Source organism: Carex rostrata, chromosome 15 (assembly GCF_964058835.1).
Source record: "Carex rostrata chromosome 15, lpCarRost1.2, whole genome shotgun sequence".
In the NCBI taxonomy this organism is placed as follows: Eukaryota; Viridiplantae; Streptophyta; class Magnoliopsida; order Poales; family Cyperaceae; genus Carex; species Carex rostrata.
This window is the reverse complement of record NC_135932.1, coordinates 2044634-2055241: the sequence shown is the minus strand read 5'-3', so window position 1 is coordinate 2055241 and position 10608 is coordinate 2044634. Positions and strand designations below refer to the sequence as shown.

The 10608-nt window shown below is 28.9% G+C and overlaps 1 pseudogene; it reads left to right on the top strand.

The window, feature by feature from the left end:
• Positions 1–3622: 3622 nt before the first annotated feature.
• On the top strand, positions 3623–4903 carry LOC144566604 (E3 ubiquitin-protein ligase PUB23 pseudogene; annotated as a pseudogene).
• Positions 4904–10608: the final 5705 nt, after the last annotated feature.

Sequence of the window (10608 nt, the reverse complement as noted above, 5' to 3'; positions counted from 1 at the left end):
TCCGAACAGTTGAAATCCACATACCTTACGAGTGATGCGTCTACATGTGAAAATTTTAAACATTCGAATTAATTTAGTATAAAGTCAAGATGTCAAAATTAGAATGTTAATAAATTAATTTTAATGCATTCATTTTTTGAATGTTTTTTTTTTATCTTTTGACTCTATGCAAAATTAATTTCAAAACTAAATTTGTTTACATGTAGATGTATCACTCATAAGGTAGGAAGGTTTCAACGGTTTGGATTTATCATTTGAAACTGATTTGACGGGTTTTAGACTTGAGTTCACCAAGAGGCTTGATGAACTTAAGAACACCCTAGTTCTACTATATATATATATATATATATTATTTAACTGAAAAATTTGTTGCATGTTTACCAAATTTTATTTGAATTACATATTCTTTGAAAAAAATTATGTTTTCATTAAAGTCTAATGATAGATAAGAATGTATCAAACTTGATTAGAGTAAATAGGAGGTAGAGATAGAGAGGGGGAGAGAGGGGAAAATGAGGCCCATAAGGGCATTTTGTTAATTATTTTAGAGGAGAGATATTTTGTGTGAAAATTTTAAAAAGTAGGACAATTTGTAAAATTTCAGTATTGAGCCGTTGACATTTTATTGTAATTATTCTAAGAAGTCAAATTCCCTTTTTTAACAGGCAGGTAGCAGGAAAAAAATTGAGGATTTGACTTTTCAAGACTTGATCAAAATTTGTGCAAATTGGAATGGAACTAATCAATTATGACAATACATGGAAACAAGAAAGTTCATTTTATAAGATGAATTGAGGCGGAATTAGAAACTTGCTATATCTTGTGCTTAATTTGATAAGAATAATATTCAACAAAATATATTGAATAAGACATATTTGTTAATTTTAATTAAACAAATGTTTCATTAATAATACTAAACTATATAATTTTATTAAAATTAGCATAATATATTTATAAGATGTTAAATTCTATGGTGCCACAAGTAGCCATTTATTTTATAATTTACAATTTTAAAAAAAAATTACAATTATTTTTGACTCGATACGCGAAAAAAACACAGCCAAGATAATCCATAAACAAATTTTTATAATTATAATAAATTTATAAATCAAGATTGCGCGATTTGACTTGTGCAAATTAAACGTATAATTAAGTCTATCAGCGTTGAGCCGTTGACATTTTATTGTAATTATTCCAAGAAGTCAAATTCCCTTTTTTAACAGAAAGGTAGCAGGAAAAAATTGAGCATTTGACTTTTCAAGACTTGATCAAAATTTGTGCAAGTTGGAATGGAACTAACCAATTATGACAATACATTAATTAATTATAGCTACGTGGAAACAAGAAAGTTCATTCTATAAGATGAATAGAGGTGGAATTAGAACCTTGCTATATCTTGTGCATAATTTGATAAGAATAATATTCAACGAAAATATATTGAATAAGACATATTTGTTAATTTTAATTAAACAAATGTTTCATTAATAATACTAAACTGTATAATTTTATTAAAATTAGCATAATATATTTATAAAATCCATATCATCAATCCGAATCTCTCAGCATGTCTTTTAAAATTTCATTAATAATACTAAACTGTCTCATGTCTTTTATATATATCTCATTATATCTCATATATTATATTTTCATTTTTAAAATCCATATCATCAATCCGAATCTCTCAGCATGATATTCATACTAAAATATTCTTGGAGATGAAATTTTATAATTTTTAGAATTATTTTACTATTTTTTAAGATGGGTAAAAAATCATTATTTTTGAATAGTCTAGAAACAACAATTTTGTATCTATCTTAAAAAAAAAAAAAATATATATATATATATATATATATATATATATATATATATATATATATATATATATATAGACACACACACATATACGCACACATACATATATGCACTTAGAAGTTAACATCACCTTTATAACCATCTTTTATTAAGGTTTTTAACTTTTTATTAGCACTTGTCTACATCTGACTCAAATAAATTCAAATAATATACTTTTTTAATTTTATTTTTAGAAAAATTATAAAAAAAATACTTGTATTTAAAATATTATATAATTAGAGCATATTTCAAAATTTTATCCCATCTTATTTTATTTTGGAACTCCACTCTGATATGAAAATCACAGCCAAGATCATAAAAAACTATTTATTTATTTATTTTTATAATAAGTTTCTAAATTAAAATGGCGCGATTTGACTTTTGCAAATTAAATTTCATCGAGGCACGGGAACTTTCAACTTTGGTCTCTAGATAGTGGTAAATTAATGATCTTGATTTGATCTCGTCTAGTTTGACCAACTCGGCGCGTAATAAATGCATGATCAAAATAAATTCACAAAAGATGAAAAGTAAATAAAAGTAGAAAGTATGAGGTTGTAAAAGAATAAAGTCAAAGAGGAGAACTTTTCATGGTCAATGAACATTTCTCCAGAACTACGGACTTCGTATGCATGTCAATATTTATATATTTCTCCTTTCCTTTTTTTTCTTTAGATTTAATTATTACTTTTTTTGTGCGTTCTCTCCTCCTTCCGATTCCTAAACAGGCAACAAAATAATTTGAGAGAACATGCGGAGATAACCCTGAAATATAAAATATTTATATACCTAACAATAACTTTTTATGATTGACTTTCTTAAAGCAATCTTTCAGCCTATAAAACATGGTATTTAGTTGTACCGTTATGTTTATAGATTATGAATTTAGATTGTAGTTGTAAATAATTATAAAAAAAATATAGTGTTTTTATTTATATATTAAAAGAAGCATAGATTGCTTAAAGTTGATGCAGTTAGTCATATACATAATTTGAAAAATAAATTCTACATGCCAACAACATATTTTTTTAGAGAAATTATAATGTCTTATACATTTAAATTTTCAGTTGACAAAAAAAAATATCTATCTTCCTACTCTAACAAGAGAGTCTGTGTGTATGTCTTTATATATATAATTTGAATAGTGTGTAAATAAACAAACAATCAAGATAATAATTATAACATAAATCAATAACGTAATATACGAAAATAACATGTGTGTTTTGAAACATGATTATATCTAACAACAATTTATTAAAATAATAATAACGAGAATAATGCTAGGTTTGAACAAATCCAAAAATAATAATAAAGTGAAAACAATATAACTTCAGCCTTATAATATTAGAGGAGTATATTGACTGGTTATTTATAGTTTTAACTACAGGATTTCTTTATAAATAGAAAAAGTATCAGGACGTAAATGCAAGAGAATTAAAAATGAAATAATTAATTTACCAGGTCCTAGGAAGAAAAGTTCCAAATTTGATTGCAGCGTGGAGCTCTCTCTGTTTCTCTCTCCTATAAAATCCTATAAAAGACCCGCCCACCATCCCGGGCACCTCTCAACTAGAAAAAAAACACGCTTCCTTCCTTATCTCCACAGCATCAAAAGAAAGATCCACCAAAATTTCTTGAATTTAAGGCATAATTCTTGTTATTTTCTCCTCTGTTGATCTTGTGCAAGAATATCACAGACTTCTTTGATTCTAATCAATTACTTCCATCTCATAGCATATCTTTTACTAAGCTATATACATATATAGTATCAATGGAGATCTCGCCAGTAGAAATTCCGTCATATTTTCTTTGCCCCATCTCTCTTGAAATAATGCGAGATCCAGTGATTCTCTCGACCGGCATGACATATGACCGCTCCTCGATAGAAAGATGGATATTCTCTGAGAAACACCAAACATGTCCCGCAACCAATCAACCGCTAACTGACCCTGATCTAATCACTCCAAACCACACCTTGCGCCGTTTGATACAGGCATGGTGCGTTACGCATGCATCTGACGGCATAGAGCGTTTCCCTACACCAAAACCTCCTATAAATAAATCTCAGATTATCTCCTTATTAGAAGATGCCAAGAAGCCCCATAATACGGTAATTTCCCTCAGAAAGCTACGAGGTTTAATAATGGAAGGAGAACGCAACAAGCGGTTAGTCGAAGAATGTGTAGAAGTGATGGATTATTTGGTTTCATTAATAAAAGATTACACCTTAGAAGACAAAATACATGAAGGTCACTTATGGTCAGAAGAAGAAGTGTTAGAGTCGGCTAGTAGTATCGCTACGACAACCCCATGGGAGGAGGCGCTTAATTTGTTGCATTCTCTCAAACTTTCTGACAAGGGGTTGATCAGAGTTCTGGAAAGAAATGAGGGTTTCATGGAAATACTGACAGCAATCATGGCTACATCAAACTACCAATCTAGAGCTTACGCAGTTTTTCTTGTGAAATCTCTCGTTCGAGTGATGTCGCCGACACGTATGATTTTGGTTCGTTCGGAGCTTATACAAGAGATTGTCAGGGTTGTTAAAGACCAAGTCTCTTCGAAAGCTGTCAAAGCTGCATTGCAAGTGTTGTGCAGACTCGGTCCATGGGGGAGGAACCGTGTTAAGGTAGTTGAGGCCGGTGCAGTGCAATTGCTAGTAGATATGCTTCTAGATGAGCGGGACAAAAAAGCGTGTCAGTTGATACTTTTTGCACTTGAACAACTATGTCGGTGTGCCGAGGGAAGGTCACAATTCATACTGCATGATGCAGGGATCGCACTTGTGTCAAAGAAGATCTTTAGGGTTTCTCATAATGCTACGGATAGTTCAGTTAGGATACTGAATTTGGTGGCGAAATACTCAGCTACGCCAGTTGTTTTGCAAGAAATGGTGCAACTTGGAGTTGTGGCAAAGTTGTTTATGGTGCTTCAAATGGATTGTAGCACAAAGGCTAAAGAGAAGGCCAAGGAAATACTAAGTTTGCATTGTAGGGTTTGGAGAGCATCGCCATGCTTGTCTCCTCAACTCAAGGCTTATTATCCTTCTTAATTGAATTGCTTTGTGAATTAATTAATTTGACATCTTTTTAGATGATATTGTCTTAATTTTATTTAGGTTAGAAGTTTTGAATATTTGTTTCTCTTTCTTGGGATTAATAACTAAGTTGTAAATTAATTAGTATGTTAATTTGGCAAAATTGTACACTAGGATATGGAGCTAAATGTATAGAGTCATGTAATCCAAAGGATTGGGTAAAATACACACTTAAAAAAATTAACTTTAGAAATATTTGGATGATTCATGCTTCAAAACTTTTTTCACTGGCTACTTTTGTAAGTCCAGACATTGCTTTTATATATATAGTTCGCAAAAAAATTGTACATAATATATGCGAAACTCAGCGGAATTAGCAGTAAATTTTAATTATACTTAATTAATGTGATACACAGATGCTAGCTTGAGTAAGGAAAAACATAACCCTTTTTAGCTTGATAACTTTCAAATTAAAGAACCAGTAGATAGGAGAAAGGAAACATATATCATGGATGCCAAATTTAACTTCTTTAATGCATAAAGTGATAGGCACATTAATTTACATAGTTTTCTGAAGGGTGGTGTCATTTTGAGAGCACGATTTTGGTCTTTTAATTTGGTTACCGAGAGTTGAAAATTTTCATTTCTTTATATATACTCAATTAATTTGTCCTTCAACCTTTTTCCCCATCATATCTTGCATAATAAATGCACAAAAAATAATAATAGAGTGAGATAAAAGATGCTCTCAAAAGAAAGCAATAGATGCACCTAAGAAAACAAGTCTATGAAAATATTTTAATATGCACAATGAAAATACACAATCAGAATTTAACAATATGCTTTTTTTTGTGTGTGTATGTTTATATTAAGTTTTTTTTAATTATGTTGAAATTTTTGTTCGAGAGAATCATGACAATAATTATCACTAAACTTTATGTCAGATATTCAATATGTTATATTTAAGTGAGGACAAATTGTTATATCACTAATATATGTTTTTTTAGAGAGATGGTAAAAGTTCATAAATCCAATGCTATATACATCCATGTCATCAAATTCTCCAAAACTAAATTTGAAAATATCTAATAAAGTTGTCCTTAACTCTTTTTTTTTTTTTTTTCAATTTCCATATTCTTCTACAACTCCATTGACAAGAGTATAATTAAGCATGTAAGGCCACCGAATACTCATTCTGAAATATGAATAAATAATGAAAATAACATATAGACGTTACTAATGAAGGATGAATCATAGAAAAAAAAAGGAAAAAAATCCACCTTTGTATTTTCCTTTTGAGCTGTATCGATCGTTTATCTCATTGCAATATATATTATCTTTTTTTTTTTTTTGCTTAATTAGATAGGTTTTGTATTCATTGTGAAAAAATAAGAAAGATAGTTGAATGACAAATTAAGTATATAAAGATATAAGTTTCTCTCAGCTCTCAATAATCAAAATCTTGCTCTCAAAATGGCTCCATCCTTCCTAAATTGTCAAGAATAGTGTACTATGAGCTTCTGGAATTATTACACAACAAAAGGTCAAAAATTATGTGCACTCATGACTGAATCTAATTATTCGACGCCTTAAAACACAATCTTCAATAAATTAATATTCCTTTGTTGGATCTTTAGAGCTCTCCTTTTGTTTTTTCTTTCCTTTTTTCTTAAGGCACAGACCAAGCAAGATCAAGAAAATTTGAAAAAAAAAATGAAAGCAAAGTATATATGCTGCGTGTAATATTGTCTTGCTTTCTTTCAAAGTTCTACATTTAATTGGAACAGGTCTGCAATTTTCATTAGGAGGGAAAACTTTGTACATACTTCAAAATAAAATTAAAGCAGACTCTTGTAATTTGTATTCAATACCTAGGTTTGAAGAATGCCATTAGCTCGGAACTGTGTGCAATTGTTCATGGCATTACATACGTAATTGCCATTTCTTGCTGTTTAATTACACTGTATATATTTGAATAAATTTTGATCATGTACTGAATAAGCTAACTATGTAATAAGAGTTATTTTAGTTCTCTTAATTAGTGTTCCCAGGTTTCTTAACTAGGTGGTGACAAACTGACAATAACTATCAAATATTAATTAATATAGCTCATACTTAATTTGGAATTGTTCAACGTTTTATAACCTTTCAAATCTAAAAATCACAGGTTTTTTACTAAACTGAAAGGTAAATAAATTGTCAATCTTGGTATATTACTATATATAGATATACATGCCAGAGCTTTTTTCCTTTACTTACTCTCACCACATAGTTTAAATATGGAATACAAATTTTGAACTTGTTAAAACAGTGACTCAGACTCAGCAATCATCAGTAGATATGTCTAATGTATTGAATCATTCCTTTTTACAAACCATTAGGTTTCTCAAATAAAATCTGACACAAAGTTAATTAGGTAAGCCAACCCCTAAATTTAATATATTTAATTCTAATATCTTTTACTGGTTGGATTGAAAATAATGGAGCATTTGTTATCAACATTAATAGATATGGTCCATTGATATTGATTGGTGCACAAAATATAAGCACATGCATGATTTGCTCTAATTATGGGGGCTTGTTTGACCATACTTGGTCCTTTCAGAATCAGCTTTATCTTATTAATTTTGATTTTCAATTTCTAAGTACTCTAAAAGATACATATTGACTTTAATGCCATCAGTTGGGCGCCAAATAAACAATTATATTTACTAGTTTTTGTTCATTTTTTTCAAATGAATGTTTGAATGGAGATTTGACATATCTGTTATGTTTAGAAATTGGGTAATCAAAGCACATCCAATTCAGCTGCAAAGTATATCATGTCATGGCATATTATATGTTGTAAATAACAAAAATGTCATTTCCAGTAATTAATAATACCCAATTGATTAACTTGTATGTAAGAAACTTTGGATTACTATTCCATTCAATTAGTCTAAATTATTTGATCTCTAAAATATTTTATCTTCATTAATATGTACTATCGATGCAAATAATTTTGTTTCATCTTCTAGCTGTAAGTAACCGCTACACTGTACTATATACATCTTTCACGGTGACAATAAATAAGATAGAAATTTCTGACAATTAACAAGTGATTCACACAAGCTACTAATCTAACTGTTATGATTCCGCATGGAAAATGTAATTTAAACTTAATTGCAATATTCCTTGAATTTCATATAAAAATAAAGTTTAAGGTGCTCCTTGTAAATTTGATCTAACATTAATTGTGTCATCTTCTCTCTTCTCAAGTTGAGATAGTATTTTTGTTCTGTTTCTTTCAGTCATAAATAATGCAATGCAAATTGCCGGAAACGGAAAGAAAAAAAAAAGAACGAGAATAATTAAAAAAATATATATTATTTGATAGTTGCATATATAGGTGGAGAGATGAGTATCATATTCAGATAACGTTATGACGAATTTATTAGCATGACGGTGTTTAGATTTTGACTTTGAATCTTTTGTCGGTAATCTCATTTGTTCCTTTTGTTAAAATCAAAACAGCATTCATTACTTATCGTCTCACCGCCGCAGTTTGACTTTTCAAACGGTCGGTGGTGCCTCTTCTTCATTTCCTCTGACCTGCCTCTTTGATTGGATGTAAATTTAAGTAGAAAAATTACAAAAAAAAAAAAAAAACTGAGACAAATCTGTGTGCGTGGGTAATAATTCACCTGCTATTTCAACCGCTCAAGTTCAAAATTCAAAGTTTCACAGTCCTGGTTTTAACATTTTTCATTGTTAATTTTAATTAAAATATCTGACGGTGTATCTAGATGCATGCACTCTGGCTTACATAATTGCTTTGATTCAGATTTCAAAATTCTGGTTTTCTAATTTTTTTAATTGTTGAATTTAAAAAAATTCGTCTCCTTAGGCGCCGTTGATATCATCTAGCATAGATGAATTTTACATGACGTTACCAAATTGATCATGTACATTTTTTTTTTTAACATCGATCGGACGCTGTTAATAAAAAAGGGGAAGATTTCTTCGATCTAAATTGAAAATAATAATGAGATGTAAGACAACATTCGTATGTTAAGGAGTAAGGACTATGAATTACTGTGTTAGACTTTTATTTTGTTTCTCAGAAGTCAGAAATGAGAAATTATTAAATTTTGATTGATTTTGTTCTATTGAATTGCTAATCTCTTTCCTTCGGTAAATAAAAATATTGGTATTTTTTTAAGAAAAGTTTGGGATTGAGTAATAATTTTTGTTTTATTAAATATTCATAAATAACTACCAAATTATTTCTTATAAAATAAATATACAAGTTAAATTTCCACCTTTAAAAATCCACAAAGTCTGTCATCTGAATTTTGAACTCGTGACTTCGCATACAAAATGCCTTTGATATCTGTATTAATGACTATTTTCGTCTTTAAACAAATCGTCATTTACTTCTCTCTTTTTCACGCCTCCCTCGTATGCAAAATTTCTCTACTCCTTTCGTTTTCTTAGTTGCACTTTTTTCTATTTATTGTGGATTAGAACAAAAAAGTCACAAGGAGAGAGGAGATCGACAGTTATTAACTCACTCCAATTGTATTTAAGACAAGAAAAATTATATTTAAAAAGTAGTTCAGTTTCTTATAAAAAAATTTGACAAAAAAAATCTTAAATAAAATTAATCTGTAGTTGCAAAATTGAAATATAAAATTTCTCTACTCCTTTCATTTTCTTAGTTGCACTTTTTTCTATTCTATTGTGGATTAGAACAAAAAAGTCATAAGGAGATAGGAGATCGACAGTTATTAACTCACTCCAATTGTATTTAAGACAAGAAAAATTATATTTAAAAAGTAGTTCGGTTTCTTATAAAAAAATTTGACAAAAAAAGCTTAAATAAAATTAATCTGTAGCTGCAAAATCGAAATATAAAATTTCTCTACTCCTTTCATTTTCTTAGTTGCACTTTTTTCTATTCTATCGTGGATTAGAACAAAAAAGTCAGAAGGAGAGAGGAGATAGAGAGTTATTAACTCACTCTAGTTATATTTCAGACAAGAAAAATTATATTTAAAAAGTAGTTCGGCTTCTTATAAAAAAATTTGACAAAAAAAATCTTAAATAAAATATGTAGTTGCAAAATCAAAATATAAAATTTCTCTACTCCTTTCGTTTTCTTAGTTGCACTTTTTTCTATTCTACTGTGGATTAGAACAAAAAAGTCAGGAGAAGAGAGGAGATAGAGAGTTATTAACTCACTCCAATTGTATTTAAGACAAGAAAAATTATACTTAAAAAGTAGTTCGGCTTCTTATAAAAAAATTTGACAAAAAAAATCTTAAATAAAATATGTAGTTGCAAAATCAAAATATAAAATTTCTCTACTCCTTTCGTTTTCTTAGTTGCACTTTTTTCTATTCTACTGTGGATTAGAACAAAAAAGTCAGGAGAAGAGAGGAGATAGAGAGTTATTAACTCACTCTAGTTGTATTTAAGATAAGAAAAAATATATTTAAAAAGTAGTTTGCCTTCTTATAAAAAAAATTGATGAAAAAAATTCTTAAATAAAATATGTAGTTGCAAAATCGAAATATAAAATTTCATATTTTTTAAATTTAAATTTATGCTTCAATATATTTAATTGTTCACTTCAGTTATGAAAAAAGAAATGCAAAGAACAACCGATCTAGCTACTAAATGAAATCTTACATAAAGTATTGGTCTATTAATTACAGAACCAGTTAGAAGCTTGGAAT